The sequence below is a fragment of the Cynocephalus volans genome, chromosome 12, assembly GCF_027409185.1.
Source record: "Cynocephalus volans isolate mCynVol1 chromosome 12, mCynVol1.pri, whole genome shotgun sequence".
Lineage (NCBI taxonomy): Eukaryota > Metazoa > Chordata > Mammalia > Dermoptera > Cynocephalidae > Cynocephalus > Cynocephalus volans.
Genome location: NC_084471.1, coordinates 46,390,594 through 46,397,096, shown reverse-complemented (window position 1 = coordinate 46,397,096; position 6,503 = coordinate 46,390,594). Strand labels below are relative to the sequence as shown.

Genomic DNA, 6,503 nt, shown 5'->3' with positions numbered 1-6,503 from the left:
ACAAAGCTTTAAAAAAGTTACAGTACTCATTTTAGAAATCCTCTTGATGAGCAATAAATTGAAAGCATCAGCTCCTTTCTTCCTCCCTGAAGTAGCTAAAGATCATTTGTATTCAAAGAGAAAAACAAAGTGCCAATATTTAAATTATCTTCAATTCTTTAAGAGGCCCTAACCTATTTGATGGCTTAGAATATGAAAATAGATCAGAACTGGGCTGAATAATAATAGACATCAGGTGTTCTAGTCTATGGTCTTCCTGCCTATATGGGGGCTGGATGAAAAAACTACCTGCTTCTACATTTATTGCTTATAAATCTTCCACATCCTTTAAATTCTGACATAGTACAATTGGATTTCTAAAATGGAAAACAGATTGTGCCACATTCAAGCTGAAAAGGACGTGCATCTTTGATCATTGCAGTGAGGAGCTTCTGAAACTTCATTCCTCACAACTCACATCTTCATAGCTTTCATTTTCTTTTATCAGGACATCTACCTTTCAGTACTGTTGACAATTTAGGAACACCACAATAGCTGTCTTGTGGGTCTGGGCTGTGCATTTAGAAACAATTCAAGCCAGCGTCTTGCAACATTTAAGAGAAAACATTCAACTAGGAATTTAGAAGCTACCTCCCTCCAGTAAAAGAACTCGGTGTCATTAATCTTTCAGTGCTTTAAAACAAGCTGGAGAATTTTCAGTAATTCAGTGAATTACTACATTTCTACTTCCAGATTAAGAAGGAACAAAGCCAATACAGATAGCTTTGCTTTTGAAAAGACTAGTAGAAAATTGCAAGCTTCCATCTGAGCTTCCAGTTTGTAAGGCTCTATATTTCTTTCCTTTCTGAAATATAAAGAAATATAATAATCTTATATAAGCAAAAAGTTTAAGGTGCAGTAGGTTCCAATTCATAGCTCTGAATTTTTTTGAAATTTGCTTTCTGTCAGAAGCAGGGCATTTACATTGGCTAATCCGGATTACTTCATGAGTGAATGAAATTTTGCATTCTTCTTCAACTATTCCGGCTGTCAGCAAACACAACAAGACAAATTTTAGGTTACATTTTCATGAGAGCCAAGGATCTGTCTAGAATATTGGCATCCAGGATAAAAGTTTTTGCACAAGATCAAAACAAAGTTGGTCAAACCACTTAGATATTAATATTTGTCTATATTTAATACAAAATATTATTGTTCTCAAGGGTAGTGTCCATCAACCTCAACCCTTTCCTCTTGTGGTTAGAGTTTATTTTCCTGTTCCAGGAAGTTTCAACAGCCCAGATAGCTGAATCCATGCCTGATTGCTAAAATCTATGAACCCAGATTCTTCATCAGGTGGGAGATGAAGTGTCTCACCTAGAGAGGATTTGGCACAGAGGGACATGATGGACTCTTTCCTCGGTCAGGAACCTGCCAGCTCAGTGGTGCCTCCAACGGGCATCCAACCCTCCACTACCATTGCCATCTCCTCCTCAACCTCATAGCTCCAGTTCCATTACTTTGCCCATGCTCATGCTCCTACTGGCAGTACCAACTTCTCCAGATTACTGGTATCCTGGCATCTGTAGGCTAGGTCATGCCACCAACAGAGGCTGAAGCAAACCTCTTCTTGTTTATCATAGTTTTAATTTCCAAAAGATCTTCCTTGTTCTTGATTGTTCTTTTACATAATATCTTATTTTTGTTTCAGATGAAAATGATCTTTTCTTATTTCCTTGATGATATTAACTATGGCTTTTTTGTTTGTTCCTTTTGTTCCAGTGATTATCTTTGTTTCTGTAGTGGGTTTCTTTTTCTATTGGTTTTTATATCTGTCTCCTAAGACGTCCTTTCTCAAATGTCTAATGGTTGTCTGTGGTCCTTTCATATGTGAAAATGGGAAGCTGAATGGAAGATGGTCATTGACGTGTGTTGGTAAGAGGAGGGTATAAACTTTGCAGACTAGGGTTCTAGGAACAAGGCAGGGGAAGCAGCCTGCTAGTCCTACATTTCAATATATAGGTTTTGTTTGGGTTTTTTTGCATTACCCCACTATTATTATTTCCTGAATTCACCCTTACTTTATGCTATGCCTGTTGTCTCTGAATCCAGAGGCTATTTGTCTTAGTTTCACCAGACTAAGCCTGCTGATACCTATGATAAATGTGGGTGGGGTAGTTTGCTGACTGCTCAGAGAGGTGACAGGCACCAGGTAACTTAAACCACTTTGCATACAGATTTTCAACCAACCGTGTTGTAACCACACACCTCACCCCATGTTCCAGGCATTCTGCAAGGCAAATTATATTGATTCTTATAGGTACCCCACCTTCTGCGGGCATTTAGATTTCTAGTTCTTCTAGTTTGCTAAATCCATTATACCTAATATATGTTTGCTATCTTTCAAAATTTTTTGAAATATTTTATCCATTGTTGTATCTTATGTTTTCTTTGTTTTTGTGCATTATTATTTTTGTTATTGTTATTTTTCACTGATACTTTTATGAAGTTTTTGAAGGGAGAGCTCTTGGACAAGGATGGTCGATCTTCCAAGTTTAAGTAGAAGGGCTCGATAGTTAATTGTCAAAACTTCTAAAACATTGAACAACATCATAGGTTCACATATGGTTTGGGACAATATGTAATGCCATACAGAAAATACAGCATTAGAATATATTTTCGGTCCTACCTTCAAAGTATAATTAGAATTTGAATCCCTCACCACTCACATCCTAATCAGTGATACTATCCTGGACCAGGCACCATCATCTATCCTGTAGATTGAAACAATGTTGCCAATGTCAGAAGCCAACCTGGATGTACCTTGATGCCTAAAGTCTGGCCAGTAGCTGACTCCAGCCCCACACTATGCTTGCTAGCATTTGGAGAATAAATCCTATTTCATGCTGCCCAGTTCAATGAGTAAATGCCTAAGAGTCATTTTAAATAATAGGGTTTTTTCCCCCAAAATTTAAACCTAAAATAACAATTCATTTGCCACTTTATTATGTGCTTATCAGCCTTTTAACATACCTCCAGAGCTGCTTCTGTGGTAGGAGTCTAGATTGCTGATAACCCTGAATTATATGGCAAGAAGAAGAGAGTGTAGAACACAGGAGAGAAAAGTCTGCTGAACCTACTCTGGCAGGAACCATCTTGGTTGCTGCATCAAGGAGTTTTGTCAAAATATAAGTGCTGTAATATTTTGTTGAGTAATCAGCCTCCTCTTGCTTATTGTAGAGTTGCAGTTCTTGTTGTTGATTTCAGCAAACACATAAAGAAAAATGTGGAGAGCACCCCTACATCTCTCCAGGGGCACAGAGTACAGCCCGCAGCCCCAATGAACTTGCTCAGGGTCACCCACTTGAGCTGAGGAGCTTCAAAGCTCTCCAGCACCTCTCTGGGGGACACAGGATTCTGTCCACGGCCCCAATAACCCTGTCCAGTGCTGCCCACTCCAGTTCAGAAGGTACAGAGCACTCCAATGCCTCCCTGAAAGGTTTCATATCCTGCTTGTAGCCACAGCAAACCTGTCCAAGGTTGCCTACTTCAGCTGAGGAGTTGTGAGAGCATCATAACACTTCTCCCAGTGGCCAAAGACCCCACCCATAGCCCCAGAGACCCCACCCAGGGTCCTTCTCTCCAAGTGAGAAGCTTCAAAGCATCCCAGCTCTTCTTCCAGGATTCTGAGGTGCTGCTCACAACCCCAGAGACTCTGCCTAAGATGACACACTTCAACTGAGGAGCTACTGGGCACACAAGCACCCCTTCAAGGGGCACAAGTTTCTACCCATGACCTCAGTGACCCTACCAAGGGTTGTTCACTCTAGTGAGAAGCCTCTGAGTGCCACAGCGCTTCTCCCAGGGCCCAAGGTTCAGCCTGCCCCTGGCAACTCTGCCCATTCCAGCAGAAGAGCAGCCAGTTGACCCAGCACGTCTCCTCAGAGCCCAAAGTTCCACCTGCAGCCCCAGTGACCCCATCAAGGGTTACTTACCCCAGTGGAAAAGCCACTGAGTGTTTCAGTGTTTCCTCTGGGGGCCTGAGGTCCTACCTATTCCCTTGGTGACCCTGCTAATTGATCTAAAGCCAAGTGCTCCAGTGCCTCTCCCAAAAGCCTGAGATCCTGTTCACAGCCCCAACAATCTTGCCCAGGGTCACCTAGACCAGCAAAAGAGCTACTGAGTACTCCAACACCTTTCCCCACACCTCTCCCAATGGCCAGTGTTCCACTGTGGCCATGTTGACTCCACTCACTCCAGCAAAGGAGCCACTGAGAATCCTAGCACCAATCCCAGAGGCCCAAGTTTCCTCCTGTGCCCCTGGGGGCCCTGTCCACTTCAGTAGAGGAGCAGCCAAGTATTTCAGCACCTCTTGCAGGGCCCAGGGTCTAGACCATAACCCCAGAGACCCTACCCACTCCAGCAGAAAATCTGCCAAGTGCTCCTGTGCCCTTCCTGGGGACCCCAGGTCTCACCTCCAGCTACTGTAACCCCACTCACTTTAGGAGAGGACCTACTGAGTACCCCACTGCTCCTCACAGAAGAATGAGGACCTACCCACAGACCCAGCAACCCCACTTCAGCAAAAAATCTACTAAGCCCTCAGGCGGTACACCTCTCAGGGCTCCAAGACCCAGCACACCTGGGACCTGCCCAACCCCAGCTACGCTGGCCAGATGAGCTGCCATACTGCTGCATGTGTCCCTTGAGGGCTCAAGATTCAACCCTTGTGCCAGCCCTTGCCCCCGCAGAGCATGTCACAGACTCCACAAAAACCCACAACCTAGGTCACTGAGGCACTTGCGAACACCTTCAACATTGAATACAGTCAAAGAAATCACATGGAGACTTCACTACTGCACTCAACCAGAACCAAACCCAAAATACCCTACCCAACTGACACTATAGAATGCATATGCAGGAAAAAGTCTTTCCCTACAAAAGCTACTCCAGAAAATAAAAAGAAGCAACTGTTCCACCAGATGCCCAGACATCAACATAAGAATACAAGAAATATGAACAAGAAAACGCAAAGCCTCCAAAGGGACACAATAATTTTCCAGTAACACACCCTAAAGGAAAAGCTAGAAAATGTTTGAAAAAGAATTCAAAGTAATGATCTTTAGGAAAGTTAAGTGAGATGCAAGAAAATACACATAGACAATTCAACGAAATCAGGAAAGCAATCCACGATCTGAATGAGAAATTCAAAGGGATAGATATCATTTTTTAAAAAAGCAGAAATTTTGAAACTGAATAATTTATTGAATGAAATGAAAAAAATACAACCAAAAGCTTCAACAATAGGCTAAATAAAGCATAAAAAAAATTTGAGTGTGAAGACAGGTCTTTTAAAACAAGCCAGTAGGACCAAAAAAAAAAAAAAAATGAAAAAATGGAAAAAGCTACAAGATTTATGGGACAATGATAGGCATACAAACACTTGCATTATGGGCATTCTGGAAGAAGAAAAGAAAACAAAAGTCACTGAAAACTCATTTAATAGAATAATAGATGAAAAGTTCCCAAGTTTGGGGAAAGATATGGAATTCCAGATCCAAGAAGCTCAAAGATAGACAAACAGATTTAACCCCCAAAAAATCCTCTCCAAATTACATTATAGTAAAACAGTCAAAAGTTAAAGACAGAGACAAAATTCTAAAAACAGCAAGAGAAAACTGACAAGTCACATCTAAGGGAATCTCCATCAGACTAACAGCAGATTTCTCAGCATAAAGTTTACAGACCAGGAGAGAATGGCATGATATATTTAATGTGCTAAAGAAAAAAATAAGACAAAAACAAAAAAAACAAAAAAAACCCTGCGAGCCAAAAATACTATAACCAGTAAAGCCACCCCTCAGCAATAAAAGAGAAATAAAGACCTTCCCAGACAAACAAAAACAGAGAGATCGATACCACTAGACTGGCCTTATAAAATCCTTAAGAAAGTTCTACATCTGTAAGCAAAAGTATGATAACTACCACCCTGAAAACATGCAAAGGAATAAAATTCACTGGTGGAGCAGAGGTGCAAACAAGAAAGAGAAAGAAAGTATATCTTATAACAGAAAAACACCAGACTGCAAAGACAAATAATAAAATAGAAAAAAAAAAAGATATACAAAACAACCATAAAACAATTTTTAAAAGGACAGGAGTAAGGCCACACCTCTCAATAACAACCTTGAATGTAATTGTATTAAATTTCCTATTTAAAAGATATACACTGGCTGGATGGAGCAAGACCCAAGTATATGCTGCCTACAAGAAATTCACTTCACCAGTAAAAACACACATAAAATAAAATTGAAGGGATGGAAAAAGATATTTCACACAAATGGAAACCAAAAATCAGAAGCAGTAGCTATACTTATACGGGACAAAATAGATTTAAATTTAATACTATAAAAAGAGATGAACAAGGTCATTATATAATCATAAAGGGTTTAATGTAGCAAGAGGATATAACACTTTTAAATATATATGCACCCAACACTGGAGCACCTAGATATGAAAAGCAA

At 40.6% G+C, this 6,503-nt stretch overlaps 1 pseudogene; it reads right to left on the bottom strand.

Annotated features, from left to right (window-relative positions):
* Nucleotides 1-470: 470 nt before the first annotated feature.
* On the bottom strand, nucleotides 471-1,266 carry LOC134391653 (cyclin-G2-like; annotated as a pseudogene).
* Between the last annotated feature and the right edge of the window lie 5,237 nt (nucleotides 1,267-6,503).